The sequence below is a fragment of the Scyliorhinus canicula genome, chromosome 3, assembly GCF_902713615.1.
Source record: "Scyliorhinus canicula chromosome 3, sScyCan1.1, whole genome shotgun sequence".
In the NCBI taxonomy this organism is placed as follows: Eukaryota; Metazoa; Chordata; class Chondrichthyes; order Carcharhiniformes; family Scyliorhinidae; genus Scyliorhinus; species Scyliorhinus canicula.
In genome coordinates this window covers 171,996,337-172,016,839 of record NC_052148.1, presented here as the reverse complement: position 1 = coordinate 172,016,839, position 20,503 = coordinate 171,996,337, and the positions used below count along the sequence as shown (strand labels likewise).

Here is a 20,503-nt window from a genome sequence, read left to right as displayed (position 1 = left end):
TGAGGGCTTAGCCAACGGCGGTCAAGGGGCGTTGTGACAATCCATTTTGCTGACAGAATGAGGAGCACTCTTTGATTATATCGGCCTATGAAATGTCTGCTTGCGTGCTTTCAGGCCAAAAATAGCGAATGAGAAATTTGGAATAAAAATAGGAAGATGAGCACTATCGGTGGCTGAATAGTTCCATTTATTACAGGCCATTTGAAAATTATATCCTTTGATCCTTTAACCCCTCCACCAAAGCATTTGCAAAAATAAAAAGCTGACATTGTTGTCATCAATACTTCATTTAAAGTGTGAGATCAGCACATAAGAAAAGCCCGGCGCACAGCAATTAGATAAAAATAGATAGGTATTGCAGGGAATTTGATTTTAAATGACCTCTTAAATTGATCTTAGTACTTCTATGTCACATAAAAGACTGCAATGATAGTGTCTTATGTTTCTCAGTGATGTCTCAAAGACTTGGCAAGGAAAAACTCACTCAAAACACAAGAGCTGTTGAAAAATTTACTTTTATGGCAGCTGATTTGTGTTTGAGAAAGCCTCACAAATAACGAAGAGATCAATGATGCTTTTGGCCAGTGTCTGCTCATGCTGGTTTCCCATATTTTTCCGAGTATCCTCGATGTTTATTTTGTGCAATTCCCATAATGGGCCTGTAGGATGTATACATACCAAAGATTAGCAGGGTCAGACTGAACTGGCATCTACCCGATAATGTGGATATGTCTTGTCCACCAAAATCAGGACACACCACGGTTCAATTCCAGTACCAGCCTTCCCGAACAGGCGCCGGAATGTGGCGACTAGGGGCTTTTCACAGTAACTTCATTTGAAGCCTACTTGTGACACTAAGCGATTTGCATTTCATTTCATTTTCACATCTAATGCAGCCAATTATTGTCCCATCAGTCTACTCTCAATCATTAGCGGAGTGATGGTAGCACAGTAGCACAGGTGGATAGCACTACGGCTTCACAGCGCCAGGTTCCCAGGTTCGATTCCCCATTGGGTCACTGTCTGTACGGAGTCTGCACGTTCTCCCCGTGTCTGCGTGGGTTTCCTCCGGATCCTCCGGTTTCTTCCCACAGTCCAAAGACGTACAGGTTAGGTGAATTGGCCATGATAAATTGCCTTTAGTGACCAAAAAGGTTAGGAGGGGTTATTGGGTTACGGGGATCGGGTGGAAGTGAGGCTTAAGTGGGTCGGCGCAAACTCGATGGGCCAAATGGCCTCCTTCTGCACTGTATGTTCTTTGCCTATGTCTGTGATGGAAGATGATGTTAGCTGTGCTATCAAGCGGCATCTACTCACCAATAATCTCATGACAGTCTTGGTCTAAATATGGGCAGAAGAGCTGAATTCAAAGGTGAGGTGAGAATGATCACCCTTGGCATGAAAGCAGCATTTAGAGTTTGGGGCATCAAGAACCTGTAGCAAAAGTGAGGACAATGGACGTCAGGTGGAACACTGTCCACTGGTTGGAGTCATATTTAGCACGTAGGACGTTATGTGTGGTTTTGGAAATTATTCATCTCAGTTCAAGCACATTGCTGCCAGAGTCCCTTAGGACTTCAGCTGTTTCATCAGGGACCTTCCCTGCATCATAAGAGCTGAAGTGGGTATGTTTGCTACATACAGTTTTTATTTACAACTCCTTCGACACTGAAGCAGTTCATACCAACATATGATAAGATAACAGTCAAACTGGAGCAGCTAAGTAGCAGGTAACATTTATGCTATACAAGTGCAAGCTAATGATCATCACCAAAAAGAGAGAACGTAACCATCTCCCCTTGATATTCAATGGCATTACTATCACAGGGTCCCCCACCAACATCCTGAATGTTGACCAGAATGCACCATACAAATACTGTGGCTACAAAAGAAGGTCAGATTTTGGATTTCGGCAGTAAATGACGCACCTCTTTATTCCCCAAAGCTTGTCCACCATCTACAAGGCACAGATCAGGGCTGTGATGGAATATTTACCATTTGCTTGGAGGGCTATGACTCCAACAACACTCAGAAGCTCAACACCATCCACGACAAAGCATTTGCACCCCATCCTCCACCTTAAACATTCACCCCCTCCATCACTGGTGCAAGTGGCTTCAGGGCACACCACCTAAAGGAACTTACCAAAGTTTCTTGATCAGCACCTTGAAATCTCTGGCCGTCACCACCTGGAAGAACAAGAGCAGTAGGTAGAAGGGAACACTGTAAATTTACCTCCAAGTCACACACTATCCTGACTTGGAAACATATCAATGTTCTTTCATTGTCCCTGAGTCCCAATCCTGGAACTTTTTTTTTCTTTTAAATTAAAAAAAAAATTTAGAATACCCAATTCTTTTTTTTTCCAATTAACGGGCAATTTAGCGTGGTCAATTCACCTACCCTGCACGTCTTTTTGGGTGTGTGGGGGTGAGACTCATGGTGACTTTGGGAGAACGTGCAAATTCCACACAGACAGTGACCTGGGGTTTGGATCGAACCCGGGTCCTCGGCGCCGCGAGGAAGCAGGGCTAACCACTGCGCCACCGTGGTGCCCCTGGAACTTCCTGTCTAACAGCATAAGAGTGTACCTACACCACATGGACTGTGATTGCTCAAGAAAGTTGGCTCACCATCATCTGTTCAAGAGGGATTAGGAATAAATGCTTATTTTGCTAGCGATGCTCAAATCAAATGAACCGATTATAATTTTTTAAAAGCATTACTTTAAATTAAGAGAAATTAAGAGAAACAAAGAGCCAAAGCAGCTTCTACAAATGCAGTCAGTAAAAAGGAGCCAGGATATACCGGGGATAAATATGGAATTATGTTAAAAAATGTTAAATGTTTAACAAAAGGGCTAATAATGCAGAAAGTGTATGAGTCAAGCCAAGTGTGAATTATTGCACATTAGAAGAAAACTAATGCTTGAATGCCTCAGCAGACAGCAAGTTTGTGGGTTTAAGGCTGATACTCTACTGTAGTACTGAGGGAGTGTTGCACTACCTGAGGTACAAGCTTTGGGATCAGACATTAAATCAAGGCCTTTTCTGCTCCCTGAGATGGAAAGGAAATTTCTCAGGCAAACAGGGGAGTTATCCCTTTTTTGATCCTTTAATAAACATCAGCAAACCTGCATTGCCTGGCCATTGCCAGAAGAATATAAGAAACAGTTGTTTGTGGGACCAGGCTGTGAGCAAATTGGCTGTTGCATTTATTATGTTACAACAGTGTTAAGGATAGAGTTGAATGGGACCACAAAATCTTAAGCTCCATGGGCAGGATTGTTCAGGTGGTGGGGCTCCGCAACCAAAAAGGTCTGTCAGCAGCTCGCAGCTATTTAACATTCTGTAGCGTGGAGGCCACTACTGGTTGAATTGGTAGTCCCCAGATTATAAGTGCCGGTGCTGGGAGCCCAGAACCAGGGAAGTGCATGGAGAAGTGTGTACGGGGTGAATAGTCTCACGTTGGATACTGGTGGCGAAGCTGTGGGCGGGGTGGGAGCACAGGTTTTGGTGGATCAAGTTGGAAATGCCAAGGTCAAGGGAGCACCCTGGGGGAGGGCCATACTAAGTGGGAGGGGGAGGGAGGAGGGGGAGACCCTCAACAGGAAATGGGGTCTGTGAAGGAGGCATCCCGCCCCTTTCCCACCCTAGGCCCGAGCAGGTTAACCATGTTTTCCCCCTCCCTCATCACTAACCTTTTACTGATGGCCTCAAAATTGTGGCTAGATGGGAAGCAACTCTTGAGGGGCCATTAATTGGCCAGTCAAGGACTTCAATCGGGTGAAGAGTTGGAGGACCACCCTTCTAGGCCTCGCAGCACCCTGTAAAATTTCAAACAGGTTGAGGTGGCAGGAAGGCCACACAGGGAATTTAACAAACACCCTGCCTGGAAGCCCATCGGCAGGGGTCCATAGAATTCAGTCTCATGTTAAATGTATTGAAACAATGCAAAGCAGCAATCAACAAAGCTAAATGAATGCTTTATAAGACAGCCAAGAAAATTGTCATGTAAGTCAGAGTAATAAGTAACATTCACGCCACACAAGTGCCAGGCAATGACCATATCCAACAAGAGAGAATCTAACTATTGGCCCTTGACAATGGCATTACCATCAGTGACTCCCAACTTTCAACATCCTGGGGGGTTGCCATTGAGCAGAAACTGAACTGGACTCCAGTGTTAAATTGCAATGGAGCAGCCATGAGGATGGGCGCCCCCCCACCCCTCAACACACCTTTTTGCCAGCATTTGAGAATCATGCGCCCTGTAGCATTCAGCCTAATTCCCTGACATAATTGTGAAAGCTGATCAGAATAATGGAAACCATCAATTTTTCCCCAGTCCGTTGCCAAATAGTGAAGAATTTATAGAACATGACATGGGTGCTTTTTTGTCAGATAGTGCTTTTTCCAGCAAATAACACTTCTCATGTCTGACTTGGACATATTTTTCCTGTAAAATGTATGAAACTTTGTAAATATGGAAACGATCTGAACTGGAGTAGGATTTTATCTTTGTAATATTGATTTTGCTCAACATTCATTGCAGCCACTGGTATCAGTTCCCTAAATGTGTTTGCACATTTGAGTTGAAAAGTCTTCTATCATAAGCTATTTTTTTTTTATTGAAGTAAAAATCACTGACAGCTTAACCGGGTTATGATAATTGGCTTGACATTTACTATCTTATTAAAGCGGTTGAACGACTGGCGAAAGAGGAGAATGAACTTGACCTTTGATCTTGTCCTTCAATCTTTCAACCAGTCCCCAGTTTGCCAGCATTGCATGCAGACATCTCATGTTGCTTAATTCATATCAGGAAACACTGGCTGCACGATTGTGCCTCACGTGTCAGTCTGTGATACAGTGTGTGGCACCGGTTCTGATGTGAACTATTTCGGAGGAAATCGTTCCTCAGCACATTTTAAAAATACAATCCATTTCAAATTGGTGCTTTTCTTTTAGATGTTGGAAAGCACAGTGCTGAATTTATTGTTTAAAAAGCAGTAAAACACTGGTGGATTTTGTGGCTTCTTATTAGGTAGCTTTCAGCAAAGTGTTCAGTTGATGTGTTTAGAAATGGCTTAAAAGCCCAAATGAACATATATCTGTCTACTGCTATAAAAGTTCATTGTGATTTGATATACTTTTTTTTCCCCTTTGTAAACGGTAATGAATCTGGACTGGTTCATTGCTGAGAAAATGCCCCCATGATGGTTATAGCTACTAGCTACAGTTTGCAGCATTAGGGAAAAAAAATCAAGTGCCAGAGCAGAACTGGTAGTTGATTTAGATTCCATTTAAATTAACAGTCTTAGTGTAATGAAGACTACAGTAGTCCTAATCATACATTCCTCTCAGAAAACTTGCAACTCCATGTATTGCTTTTGTAATGATGTCCTTGTTCCTGATGCTGGGTTGAGATAGGGCTGAAAGCCTTAAGGACAATTCATTACTTCGATCTCATTGACTGGTGGCTGCAGATTAATTTCAGATTTATATAACATTGATGGTACAAAGGGAACACTACGTGTCAGGAATAACTATTGTACACAGAGAGATTTTTCTTCAAGAATAATCTCCAGGGAAGGTTTCCAACCTTACTGCCTTGTGGCAGGATATTTCAAGAGGAGTATTGCCTCGTGAGATGCTGCTTTGTTGTAGCAGTGCATTGCATCGTGAGTTGTTGAAAATGGGTTCACCCCCATCCATCCTGGCGTGGAGGGTTCCTGGTCTCAGTTGCATTTTTTGGGGGATGTGCGACGGGATTCTCCGTTGGCCGATGCCGGAATCGGGAAAGGCGATTGGGTGGAGAATCGGTCGTGAGGCAAGAATCATGGCCGGTGCCAGGTGCCCGACAGAATGCTGTGCCTCGACAGAGGCGTCAATGGTTTCTACTCCGCACGTGCAGTAAACGCCGTTGACATATCATGAGCGGGCCTGACCCGATATTCTCCAGGGCCTTCGTGATGCTCCGCTTCCGCCCGGTGGAATTACCGACGGCGAGGTTCACGTGTGGGTGACCAAGAGGTGGGCCATGGGGTCAGGGTGGACGGGCATGAAACCACATTGCCTCAGCCTGGAAGGTAGCCATGCAGCTGCGCACGACACTGACTGCCCACTGTGAACTGAATGCCATGGATCGTATTAATGTCCCCCCAGGCCACCCCCTGGGTATGCTCTGGCCTCAGCCAACCCATCAACTGGATGGGCATGCTGCTGCGTAACCAGTGCCATCTTGTTGGCTGGAATGAGTGTGTGTGGGGAGTGTTGTGCTAATATGCTTGTCAGCCTCTTGAGTTCCAATCCTGACCCCGGTGAATCCGATGCAGTTTGTCATTAAGATCGGTCGTGTTCTATGTGGCACCAGTGCTAACCCATTAACGGTTCCTAAATTGTGCCGGGATCGGCGCCAGTTTTGCTGCCGTGAAGTCCACCGAATTCTGTCCCGGTATCAGCACTTAGTCTCTGAAACGGAGAATCCCGCCCATGTGTCTGGAACAACATGGTGTGGCAAAAATTAAGACATACCTGAAAGAGGCCTAGAGCTGCCTTTATAGCTTGGGATGGAGCTTACTAGTAACACTGGACCTTGGAACCCCACAGCGGTGGGTTGGAGGGAGCATCTATCAGCTGGATCGGCAGAATTTCTCCATGCCTCTGCCTGCAGGTTCAATGGTGGGCAGGGGCAAGGGTTTGGTGGGGGGCCCAAGAATTGGTTTTACGTCAGCATGAATCTCTCATGGGACATTCTGCTGGTGCGCCATGACCGGGAAACCTGTTGGTGGCCGGTGTTGAACTTCTTTGTATCCTGCAGATGAAGGCCTGACTGGAATATTCCATCCATGCCTGATTCTCCTTGATGCCATCAAGAAAACATGCATGTCCAGAACACGGTGGCACAGTGTTTAGCACTGCAGCCTCACAGCACCAGGGACATGGGCTCAATTCCGGCCATGGGTGACTCTCTGTTTCAAATTTGCGCATCCCCCTAGTGTTTGCCTGGGTTTCCTCCGGATGCTCCGGTTTCCTCCCACAGTCCAAACATATGCAAGTTAGGTACATTGGCCATGATCGATGTGTGGAGATACGCGGATAGGGCGGGGGAGTCGGCCGAGGTAGAGTACTCTTTTAGAGGGCCGGTGCAGACACGATGGGCTGAATGGCCTCCTCTTGCACTGTAGGGATTCTGTGACATTCTGTGATCAACGTGGCATGCAGAAATCGGGATTCATCTGAAGAATGCCAAGGGTTGCCTCGGAATTCGGGATGGAGGGCGCCAGCAACACTCTACCCCAAAACACGACAACAGTGGGTGGGGGAGCAGCTATCAGTTGGATCTTGAAGCTTCAAGGTCATCGGGAAGGTCTGTCTCCCAGCCTCAGAGAGTGTTCCCGGAGCTGCAACTTCTTTCTTTAGGAGGCCCATCTTCTTTCTGTAACGGTGAGTCAGTGATGCCAGATGCCTTTTAAATATGGCACCCAGATCCAGATATGATGGTGGGATGCTGCCATGAAATATGACGTTAACCCTGTTAATGTATAATTAATGAGGTCAGGACCAGAAGATATGGCGTGGTTTCCTGCCGGCCTTCACAGTGAGAAACGCTCCCTGCTCCCACCCCCACCACGGCACTTAGTCCCAGACAGGAGAATTCCACGCTGTATCCTCAAGGCGGTAAATTTTCCTTCTTCAGGAGATTCGTCTTCTTTCTCCAGTGGTGGGTCAGTAATGTCGGGCACATCTTCAATCTGGGACCCAGGTACGATGGTGGGTCATACATCATCAAGCCCGCCCTGCCACGGAGGACGATGTAAAACCCCCGGATACATAATAATTGATGCCGGGGGTAGAAGATATGGCATAGTTTCCCACTGACCTCCGCAACGGGAAACACTCCCATCCCTGCCACAGGATGGGAGAATTCTGCCCACACAAATCTTTCTGTGGATGTAATCTACCCGAATGGAGACAGAGTTCCGTAGGGCATGCGATTAGCCAGATGTTTCTCGGTGCTGGCCTGGACTCCTCGATGCAGAGAGATGTTAGGATGCCATTTTCGAATGGCAAACTGATCTCTTGGGCCCCGACACGACTCCCGACCTCCCCCGCACTCGGTGATTTGCCAGAAAGTGATCCTGCCTACAGTGGGCGGGATTCACACTGCAAAGTCTCGCAAGATTGCGTTAGATCTCACAACGTGTGGCGAGCCGGGTAGATCACGGAAGTTGAATCCCCGGCATCTCCCAACCTCGCTGCAGTGCTTTCAGGTACAACCCGCCCACTGTATCGCAGCCCATGTGCCTATTGCTGAACATGAGCGAGCACGGACTGAGGCACTGAGGGCAAATTGTGTGGGCTCAGCTGATTGTTATAAAGCTCTGCAAGAACATGCAAACAGCATTTGTGTTTAAAAGAGATTTGCAGTCGAGTACCATGGAACAATTTCATTATTTAAAATACATTATTAACAATACCACTGCAATCTAATAATCTCAGTGAATTACAATTAAAATATGGATTAGTGAAGATCTTTCACACGGGAAGAATTAAATAAATATGGATGAGACTTGCTTCCGGCAGAAACATTTTACACGCTGCTGTGTCTCAATGGAACAATACAATGAAAATACAAATTTGAACCAATGAGATTAAGTGCTGAACCAGCAAATCTTCCAGTTACTGCTTTTACAAGAGCTGCTTTATATGCCAGGATGTCATCATTGCTTACAATTTTTGGAGAAGGTAATGGCTTAGTGGTATTGACCAGAAACTCAGGGTAATGCTCTGGGAACCCAGGGGTTCAAATCCCACCATGAGAGATGTTGAAATTTATATTCTAAAAAATCTGGAGAGGGATTCTCCAGGCCTCCCAGCCGTGTATTTCTCGGCACTGGGAGGCAGCGTGCCGTTCTCTGGTGGCGGAATTCTTGGGATTCCTGCCGCTGCCAATGGAAATTCCCATTGAAGCCGCCCCATACTGCCAGGAAACCTGCAGAGGAGGGGGGGGGGGGGGGTGCAATGCCAGTGGGACCAGCGAACCCCATCACCATCAAACGGCCGGAAAATTCCGGCCCTGGAATTAATGATGACTATGAAACCATTGTCATAAACCCACCTGGTTCACTAGAGTCCTTTCAGGAAGGAAACCGGCCGTCCTTGCCTGGTCTGGCAGACATGTGATTCTAGACCGCAGCAGTGTGATTGACTCTCATGTGCCCTCTAAAATGGCCGAGCAACTCACTCCGTTCCAGAGATTTAGGGATGGGCACTAAATTCTGGACCAGTCAGCAATGCCCACATCCCATGAACACAAGAAACACCTTTTCTTCAGCAATTATTTTTTGCAAACTGATTTTATTCTTATTTCAGCCCCTGCATTTAGTTTGAATTGCTGTATTTTAATACAAAAAGACCAAAAGTCCTTCAGGTATGCCTCAATGTGAGCCTTCCGTGATCAAGTGGAAGAAATGCTTAACTACCTCAGACTACCTGGGGACATTCAGAAACCAAAATCAGAGCAATCAACAGGCTTCATTCCAAAGTCAGAGATTGTGGGCCATGTTTTATTAGCTCTGTAAGTATTCTTGCTAAAGTACTCCCTCTTTTGCACAGGAATACAATCTATCATCACTCCCTTCATGAATACAGTTCCATTTAATTATTTTAATGATTATGTGGCTTCCTTCAGAGATTAAACTTGCCTTTAAAATACTAATGATGCAGCAAACTTTGTTTTATTTTTCATTTCGTGTAAAATAATGGTTCCAAATTCATCTTAGAATTTTGGTGCATAGTCTGCCCTGACAAGTTCATTGGTTAATTGAGTTTAAAATATGAGGAAAAGATCACAAACAGATTATTTATAAAAATTACAACAGAAATTAATTTTGATTTTGTATGATCATTAAAATATATCCAGTAAGTAATTTTGAGGCATTTTGTTTTGTTGTGTTAGGAAACCTGACTTGCCTGACTTCCGAAGTGCAGGCTGGGATCTACAGAGATTTAACAGGAAAAAAAACCCTTTTGGAGACCCTTTTTGGGGGCGTTTAGTGGGGTTTTTCCTGACACCTGCAGTGCCGAGAACGATCCCGCTATCAAACGGGACTCAATGTTTTTTGGCCTTAGTGAGGAATGCCCCACCAAGGTTGCACTTACATTTGTTTACTGCATTGATGAGCTCAGCTTGTCATGCAGGAAGAGATTGGGGCAGCTTAAAATGGTGTCCCGGTCTCATGATCCCTCCCTGCGGCCTCTGGACCCCCCCCCCCCCCCCCCCCCCCCCCCCCCCCCCCCCCCATTACCCCAACTTACCTGTTAGGGAGTCCTCAAAACCCCCCCAATCCCACCTCATAAGGGCAGGGCTTCCCTGTGCCAGATCCCTGGCACAGGCAATGTGGCACCTGGGCAACATGGCAGTGCCAAACTGGAACCATGGTAATGCCAGTATGCCCAGGTTGCAGTGCCAAGGTACCATGCTGGCAATGCCAAGGTGCCAGGATGGCGGTGTAAAGGTGCCAGACTGGCAGTGCCAACATTCCTGTGTGTTGGTGCCAAGGTGCCAGGCTGGCAGTGCCAAGGTGCCAGGATGGCAGTGTAAAGGTGCCAGACTGACAGTGCCAACATTCCTGTGTGTTGGTGCCAAGGTGCCAGGCTGGCAGTGCCAAGGTGCCAGGATGGCAGTGTAAAGGTGCCAGACTGACAGTGCCAACATTCCCGTGTGCTGGTGCCAAGGTGCCAGGCTGGCAGTGCCAAGGTGCCAGGATGGTGGTGTAAAGGTGCTAGACTGGCGGTGCCAACATGCCTGTATGTTGGTGTCAAGGTGCCAGGCTGGCAGTGCTAAGATGCCCAGGTGGCAGTGGGAGTGCCAGAGCTGGACTACCCAGGGACCTCTGATGGCCTGGGAGACCCCCCCCACCCCAGATGTCATTATGCCATATTTGAGTGGACCAGTGCAAAACGGTGCCATGGCGAGTTCTCCTCGGCACGGCCGTTCGTTCCTGGACCTTGGGAGAATGCGGCACCGGCATATTTAAGTGAGCCTAACTGCTCACTTAAAAATTTAAATCTGGAACATCCATTGAGGGCGAGGTCCAGACCGTGTTGTCTCTTGAGATCTCAGTAGACCTCGCGAGGCGTTCCGAGTGCTGCAAATCCCGCGAGAGGCTTCTCATGAAATTTACCGGCATCGGTGTGTCACTGAGTCGGGTGCGACAAAGCCGTTCGATCACATCCTACATGTTCCAGCCTGCCTGGGAGTGTCCATGCATGCAAGGAATGTGCATGTATTGGGAACATGAGCAGTTTAATGTTTTAGAGTATTTGGGCTGGGTACAAGTGCCCAGTGCGCCTGCACGGAGAGGAAAATGTTGTGAAAAAGAGATAATTGGACACAAGAATAGGGCACCATAAGACAGGGCTCCCGAGATTAGGGACAGGGAGAGGGGACAGGGAGTGGTCCGAAAGACCGAACCCATAGAGGGAATTGGCACAGGGAGAAAGCCTGGATAAAGAGAGAGAGAGAGAACCATGGAAAGAGCCATTTGGAGGAGATATCATTGGCAGGAACCATTGGAGAGGAGCAAAGAACAGGCTCCAAGCAGTTAAGGTGCTGTGATTAGCAGCCTTCATGTTGTGAGAGTTTTAGAGAAGCTCTGGAGATCTGAGAAGGCTGCAGAAAGTTTGTGATTCCATGCTGCGGGCCGTTGAGGAAAAGATAACCCTTTGGAGCAATAGTGTTCTGCTTAGTGTGATTGCTGTCTGGGGGTGGTAGGAGGTTAGAGGAAGGGGAATGGGCTCGGAAATAATCCCATTCTTCATGCAGGTGAAATCCAAAGATGTGCGGGTTAGGTGGATTGGCCATGCTAAATTGCCCGTAGTGTCCTAAAATGTAAGGTTAAGGGGGGGTTGTTGGGTTACGGGTATAGGGTGGATACATGGGTTAAGTAGGGTGATCATTGCTCGGCACAACATCGAGGGCCGAAGGGCCTGTTCTGTGCTGTACTGTTCTATGTTCTATAGGTCCCTCAATCGGACATTGAGTGCCTAACAATAAGGGACCAATCAGGAGCTCAGAATCAAACGCGCCAGAGGGTGAGGCTTTTAATTGCTGATGCCGTGTCATGGCTGCTCTGCTCGAAGGCAGTTCCTTGGATTATTATCTTCTGATGTGAGTCCTCAGCCGTCTTGTGGACATTTAAAAAAAAAAATTTTTATTGAAGCATTTGCAAAATTTTTATAACAATAACAAACAAAAAAATAATAACATAAACATCAACATGATAAACTAGACATTACCCACCCAACCCCTTCTGTACATCCCTTAACCATATTGCACCTACCCCCCCCCCCCCCCCCCTCCCCCTTCAGGATGCTGCTTCTGCTGACGAACGGCTGCCACCTCCGGGAGAACCCCAGCATTGACCCCCTCAAGGCAAATTTTATATTCTCCAGCTGCTTGAGAAACCCAGCCATGTCACTGACCAAATCTCGACACTCGGGGGCTTCGAGTCCCTCCACAGTAACAGGCTCCATCTCCGGGCTACCAGGGAGGCAAAGGCCAGAACGTCGGTCTCTTTCACTCTCTGAACTCCCGGATCTTCTGACACGCCAAAGATCGCTATCTCTGGACTCGGCGCCACCCCCGTACCTAGCACCTTGGACATTGTCCTGGTAAACCCCTGCCACAATCCTCCAAGCTTCGGGCATGCCCAAAACATATGGACATGGTTTGCTGGGCTTCCCGCACACCTCGCACATCTATCTTCAATCCCGAAAAATTGGCTCATCCTCGCCGCCGTCATGTGTGCCCGGTGTACCACCATAAACTGTATTAGACTGAGCCTGGCACATGTTGAGGAGGAATGTGGGCATCCGCCCACAGACCCGCCTCTAACTCCCCACCTAGCTCCTCCTCCCACTTTCTCTTCAGTTCCTCCACTGGGGTTTCCTCCGCCTCTAACAACTCCTGATAGATATCCGACACTTTACCCTACCCCACCCAGGTACCGGACACTACCCAGTCCTGTACCCCCCGTGGTGGGATCAGCGGGAAAGCCAATTCCTGTTTCCTCAGAAAGTCCCGGACTTGTAAATATCTGAAACCATTCCCTGGCAGCAGCTTGAACTTGTCCTCCAGCGCCTGTGTTGTTCCTCGTGTCTTAATAAAGCTCGTAGTCTGAAAGGTGGAGAAGATGCTTTATTGTGAATTCGTTCTCTCTTCAGAGCTTAACTTACGGCTACCTCAAATGCTGCCTGCCTGTGTGTCTGTGTCCTGCGAGGAGTTCTGCCTTCCGTGAAGTGTGTCCTCACTTCCTGTCCCTGTGTATATATAGCTCTCCTGTGCTCCCTCTAGTGTTTTCTCAGTTGTATTGCATCTACTCAGATCTACAATCACCACATCCCCCTTTTTTCTTTACATATTTTCTGTACATCGTTAAAGAAAATTGTACAAAACAGTTACTTATGATATGTGTATCTATACAAATGATGGTGCTATTGCATATTTTACAAAGCCAATTTATATTTATGAGTCCACTCTTAATAAAAACATTTATGAGTCCAAACTTGATGAATTTGTTCACTGAGTTTTTTCTTTTGTAGTTGTTGACATGGTGAATGTTGTCGGTGTTCTTGTTATTTTAAGTAACCAATGCATTATCCCGAGGTGTTTGCATGGCCGAACCACTGATGTTGACTGACATGGACTTTTTTCTGTGCTTGTGGTATCGATTTATTATGTCATCTGCCTTGAAAGCTGCTCTGCTTGCTTGTTCTGGAGCAGATGTGAGTTTGTGCGATTCGTTGTCATCCCATGGCATGTTTGTAGTCTTGTCATTGTTTTGCAGTGTGCTGTGGCATTGTCCTTACTGTGCATAGTTGTACCATTTTGTACAAGTCGTTGTTTCATTGCTGTTGTTTCTGTCGTTCCTGTCTTTGTTGTTTTCGTTGACGTTCTTGTTGCTGTTTTTGTCGTTTCTGTCTTTGTTGTTGTCGCTATCCTTGTTATGCTTCTTGTTGGTTTTGTTGTTCTTCTTGTAGTTTTTGTCGTTGTGCTTGTAGTTTTTATCGTTGCTGTTGTTGTTCTTGTTTCTGCAGTGCTTCTTGCGATTTTTGTTGTTCTTGTCGCGCTTCATGTTGCTTTTGTTCTTGCTGTTGTTGTTCTCATTTCTGCTGTGCTTCTTTTGGCTTTTGTTTTTCTTGTTATGCTCAATGAGTGTCCCGTGTGGATAATTTGAGTCATTGTCACAGTTATTGGTGCGAGTGTCCTTTGTGGAATCTGTTGCATTGAACGTTTCGTCTCGAGAATGGTGAGACTGATCTGATGTTGCATTGATGCTGGTGACATCAGTCATTTGTGGTGGATTTGATTCCTCGTCTTTGCTTTCTTGGTGCTCCTCTTCTGGAGTCAAATTCTTCACGATTTCATTTGACGTGGTCTCTCTGGACTCTTGGTGCTCCTCTTCCGGTGTCAAAATCTTCATGATTTCAATTGACATGGTCTCTCTGGACTCTTGGTGCTCCTCTTCTGGAGTCAAAATCTGCATGGTTTCTATTGGCGTGGTCTCACTGGACTCTTGGGTGGCCCGACTCTGTGCTTCTGTACAGACAAGCTGAGAACTGTCAGTCTCGCTGTGATCCTGTACCTCCTGTATGTCGAGTGTGATCACCTTGTCACTGTTTTTGCATGCAGTGGGTAGATTTACATTGTCTTCTTCTTGATTATGTGAGCTTGGTAGACTTTCATAGTCTGCTTGCGGTTGCTCAGATATGGCGGGTTGACCTTCATGGTCTTGTTCATGCATGGTGTTCGCCAGGGAGTGTTTGTTTGCTTCCCTTTTGGAGTCTTTCATCACTCTCACTGTGGAGCCTGTCATCGCTCTCTGTGTGGAGTATTTCTGTGCTCTCTGTGTGTCGTTGTCTTGGGTATTGCTGTCATCCAATGTATCGATGATCTGCCATGGCACCATGGTGTTGGATTCATCTACCACGAGTAGATTCGTGTTGAGCTTTGCGACCGTGTCGCTGATGCTGTGATCAGCATATCCGAATAACTCAGCCATGCCTGAGTAGTACTCTTCGAAAAACAAATCATCTTTTTTTGTTTCGGATTTCTTTTTGTTCTCTTCACATTGGGTGGTGCAGACTGCTTTTTCCAGGGTGTTGTGCGAGTTGTTTTCAACTGCTGGTTTAAGTTCAGGCGTTTTTTTGTCTTCTGAGGCAAGAAAGTTTGGTTTTACCGCTTTAAGTATCTTGTTTTCAATTATCGGGCATTTCCCTTTTAAGTAGGCGTGGTCCGGATACTCAGACGACATGACGCTCGTGACGTCATGCGTAGGAATGAATTGCGCATGCGCAAATCGGCCTTCCTTTACTGTGCGGGTTTGTGTCCAATGCGCGGCTTGCGCATGCGCATAACGATCAGCAACACAAACTTTTTAAAACTGCGCACGTACAGCTGGCGCATGCGCAGAATGATAAACGGGTGATTGTAACTGCGCATGCGCGGCTTCTGTTTCCTGCGCATGCGCAGACGCAGATTTTAGTTCTTTGTCTGCCCGAGACTGTAAAATGTGGTCGGACGCCATTTTATCGCGGATTTCAGCGTTTTTTCTTTCTGAAAGTTGTAAGTTACCTTTTCCTTTCGATCTGGACTGGATTTCAGCGTTGTGGCTTTGTGAAAAATTCAAGTTATTTCTTTTTGATCTGTACTTTTCACTCGTGATTTCTTGACTGAACCCTTTCTGGTCTGATTTTGATTGTTTAAGTTTTGCATCACTCAGTCTCTGTGCAGTTTGGCCTCTGAGCATACCGTGCTGTTCAAATTCCTTACAGTACTCTTCAAATTTGTTTAGTATTGTTTGTAAGTCATTGCTGTCTTCATCTTTTGAGTACTTAAATCCATTATATAATTTCCTAGCTTCATGTCCTGCGATGAGCATTGCTATTTTAATTTTGTCTGAGGCTGCTGCTACATCATTAGCTATGATATATAAATCGAACATTTGTTTAAACATTTTCCAGACATTTCTTACATTGCCAGTCGTGTCCAGCTGAGGTGGGGTTCCATGCCACATCCTTGAATAAGCGATGTCTTCCCAAGTCCAATGTCCAGTAGGGGATTTCCATGCCATTTTGTTCTTTCTGTATCTGCAGCTGAGTTGTCCTGTAGTAAGCGTCTGAAGCCATTCCTGGTACCATGTGTTGTTCCTCGTGTCTTAATAAAGCTCGTAGTCTCAAAGGTGGAGAAGATGCTTTATTGTGAATTTGTTCTCTCTTCAGAGTTTAACTTACGGCTACCTCAAATGCTGCCTGCCTGTGTCTGTGTCCTGCTACGAGTTCTGCCTTCCATGAAGTGTGTCCTCACTTCCTGTCCCTGTGTATATATAGCTCTCCTGTGCTCCCTCTAGTGTTTGCTCAGTTGTATTGCATCTACTCAGATCTACAATCACCACAGCGCCTTCAGACTGGGAAAGCTCCCGTCTATGAATAGATCTCCCATCCGTCTAATTCCTGCTCTCTGCCAACTTCGGAACCCGCCATCTATCCTGCCCAGCACGAACCTGTGGTTATTACAAATCGGGGCCCAGACTGACGCACCCTCCACCTTCTTATACCTCCTCCATTGCCCTCAGATCCTCAATGTCACCACCACCACCGGGCTAGTGGAGTAACGGATGGCGAGAATGGCAGAGGTGCCGTTACCAGTGCTCCCAAACTGGTGCCTTTGCATGACGCTGCCTCCATCCACTCCCATGCCAACCCTTCCCCCATTACCCACTTCCTAATCATTGCGATATTCGCCGGCCAGTAGTAGTTGCAGAAGTTCAGCAGTGCCAACCCACTCTCCCCCCGACTGCGCTCCAACAACATTTTCTTCACCCGCAGGGTTTTATTCGTCCATACAAAGCCCAAAATAATTCTGTTTACCTGCTTGAAATGGCTTTAGGGATGAAGATGGGGAGGCACTGGATGACAAACAAAAATCTGGGGAGCACCGTCATTTTCACGGTCTGCACCCTCCTTGCCAGCGATAGAGGGACCATATCCCATCTTTTAAAGTCCCCCTCCATTTGCTCCACCAGCCGGGTTTGGTTGAGCCTGTGTAATGCCTCCCATTTCCGAGCCACCTGTATTCCCAGGTAGCGAAAGCTCCTCTCTACCATCCTAAGTGGCAGCTCCATCAGTCAGCGCTCCTGCCCCCTTGACTGGATCACGAACAATTAACTTTTTCCCATGTTCAATTTGTACCCCGAGAACCTGCCAAATTCCCCCAAGGTCTGCATAACCTGCCCCATCCCCTCCACCGGGTCCGAGATGTATAAGAGCAGATTGTCCGCGTAGAGTGAAACCCGGTGCTCCACCCCACCCTGAACCAGCCCTGCTACTTCCTTGATGCTCTCAGCGCCATGGCCAGCAGCTCTATGGCCAGAGCGAACAGCAACGGGGAGAGGGGGCACCCCTGCCTCGTCCCTCGGTGTAGCTTAAAGTACCCCAACCTCAGCCGGTTCGTGCACATACTCGCTACCGGCGCCTGGTAGAGCAACCGCACCCAGTTGATGAAGCCCTCAGCAAACCCAAACCTTCCCAGTGTCTCCCAAAGATACTCCTACTTCACCCGATCAAAAGCCTTCTCTTGTTGACATTTGCAATGAGTAGTTTTCCATGGTGGTTTGGCATTTTGGTAGAAAGAATATGGAGCGATAATATAAAACAGTGGGTACAAGTCCAAAGTGGGTACAGGAGCAGGAGGACCTGGGTATATATATGCATAAGACATTCAAAGTGACAGGACAGATTGAAAGAGCAGTTAACAAAGTGTACAACATCCGGGGCTTTATTAATAAGGATATCGGGGGCAATTTAATGGAAATGAAATGCCTGTGTTGAGTGCGTTTAGCCGGGTGTTTCCCGGTGCTGGCATTGCCGAGAGAGACCCGCTATCTAATGGACTCTGTTTCATTTTGGTGACTCAGCAGAAAATGACCCACAGAGGCCGCACTTACTCCCATTTCTTATACTGAAGAGCTCCACTCCAATGTGACCCCCGGATCCTCCCAATGACCCTGTAAGGGTATCAAACAGCCTTCCAAAGCCCACCTAATAAGGGTAGGACACCCCCAGGCCCGATACCCATCACAGGCAAAATGCCACTTGGACACTTTGGCACTGCAACATCGGCACCCTGGCAGTGCCACTGTGCCCAGATGGCATGGCCAGGATATCAGGGTACCACCCTGCCCAGAGCCCAGCCACCCAGGGGCCCCCGATCACCTGAGAAACCTCCCAAGTGCTGCTGTGCCTGGTCCCCATTTCTAGAGACCAGTACACGTCGCTCATTCGGGGTCTCTGGGGTGCGGGAGTTAGATCCTGCGCCTGGGGTAATTCCTGCGTGTGCATATAAAAGTGCTGCTTACTGCGAAACTGTAATATGCAGATAAGCCAAATCGGGGTCTCGCCCATTGTGATCCTGTTCTACAGGCATATAATTAGTAAAAGGGTGGTAAAAGGAGCTATGGGGAAGATGAAGGACCAAAAAGGGAATTCACACAAGGACACAGAGAGCATAGCCGAGGTACTTTACCAAGGAAGAAGGTGTTATCGAGGCCCTGATAACAGGGGAGGTCGTTCAGGCACTAGAAGGGATTAAAATTGAAAAGGAGGAAGTATTAGATAGTTTATCTGCACTTAAAGTTGATAAGGCGTTAGGGCCGGATGAGATACTAGATGTAGGAAACTGACAAAAGTGAGTGGAAAATGCTGAGGCACTGGCAATAATTTTTCAGTCTCGCTGAGTATCTGGGGTGGTGCTAGAATTGTAAACATTACACCATTGTTCAAAGAAATGGTTTACATATACTCCCAGTAACTTTAACTGGGATTATATGTAATGTGTGGTGAGGACATTCCTGGATACAAAATTTGGTATTAAATTAATAGTCACATGGACAACTGTGTGTTACTTAAGGAAAACCAGTATGGATTTCTTAATGGAAAGTCATAATATAATTAACTTGCTGGAGATTTTTTTGAAGAGGTAAGAGAGAGGGTTAATGAGGGAAATGCCGTTGATGTGGTATACATGGACACATGCCGGCATGCCTGATCCCCATTTCTGGAGATCAGTACGCGGCGCTCGCTCAGGGTCTCCGAGGCACGGGAGTTAGATCCTGCACCTTAGGTAACTCTGGTTAGTGCATATCAAAGTGCTGCTTACTGCCACACTTTAACATGCAGATTAGCCAGATCTGGATCCCGTCCATTGTGACCCTGTAGATCACACAAGGTGTGGCAAATCGGGTACGTTTCAGGAGGCCTCTGGCAAGATTTACGGCTCCGTCACTCCCCGATTCAGGTGCAGCGCAGTCGTTAGATTCTGCCCATGGAGTACAAGAGCAAGGAGGTCATGTTGAACTTGTATGAGTCACTAGTTCAGCTTTAGCTGGAACGTTGTGTCCATTTATGGGCACTTTAGGATGTATGTGAAGACATTGGAGAGCGTGCTAAAAAGATCCATGAGAATCATTTCAAGATGAAGAACTTCAGTTATGAAGATAGATTGGAGAAGTTAGGATTGTTTTCTTTAGAAAAAGGAGAAGAGAATTGATAGCGATATTCAAAATCATGAGTGGACAGAGTAGATAGGGAGAAATTGTTTGCACTCATGAAAGGGTCGAGAAAGAGGGGGTATAGATTTAATGTAATTAGTAAAAGAAGCAATAGTGATATGAGGGAAAACCTTTTCACGTAGTGACTGTTTAGGGTCTGGAACATGCCGCCTGAGAGAATGGTGGAGGCAGGTCCAATCAAAGTATTTAAAGGGGAATTAGATTGTTATTTAAACAAAACAATGTGAAAGGTTACAAGGAAAAGGCAGGAAAATGGCACCAGGTGAGTTGTTCATTTGGATATCCTGTGCAGACACAATGAGCCAAATGGCCTCTTTCTGCACTGTAACAATTTGATGATTCTAGAAATATATGTATATATTTCTACTCATAATTTCTATATGTAAAGATCTCTGTTTCATGAGAGCATCTCATGATTTTAACATCAATGTTATTGATTGTGCGTTTGAACCAAGACTGATAAGAATAACTGACATGGGCCTGGAAGTCCTCAACGTTGACTCTGGACCCCATGAAGTTTCATGGCTCCAGGTCTAAGATGGGCAAGGAAACCACTGATTACTCCTGTCAGCTGATGAATAGGTTCTCCTCCATGTTGAACACCACTTGGAGGAAGCACTGAGGGAGGCAAAGATGCAGAATGTACTCAGGGTGGGAGACTTCAATGTCCATCACCAAGAGTTGCTCAGAACCACCACCACAGACTGGGTAGGCCGGTTCCCAAACTACATAGCTGCCAACCGGGTCTGCAGCAGGTGGTGAGGGAATCAACAAGAGAGAAAAATACACTTGATCTCATTTTCACCAACATGCCCGCCGCAGATGCATCTGTCCATGACAGTATCGGTAAGAGTGACCACCATACAG

At 46.6% G+C, this 20,503-nt stretch overlaps 1 protein-coding gene and 1 long non-coding RNA gene across 4 annotated transcripts in view; one reads left to right on the top strand and one right to left on the bottom strand.

The window, feature by feature from the left end:
• Positions 1-20,503, top strand: part of arhgap24 (Rho GTPase activating protein 24) — a 1,044,996-nt gene that overhangs the window by 545,654 nt on the left and 478,839 nt on the right. The window lies entirely within an intron of this gene.
• Positions 497-8,081, bottom strand: LOC119963127. The gene is made up of 4 exons (XR_005460036.1): positions 7,885-8,081; positions 3,701-3,826; positions 2,146-2,189; positions 497-659 (listed from the first exon to the last, which is right to left on the bottom strand). It is a non-coding gene; the product is annotated as an uncharacterized LOC119963127 (long non-coding RNA).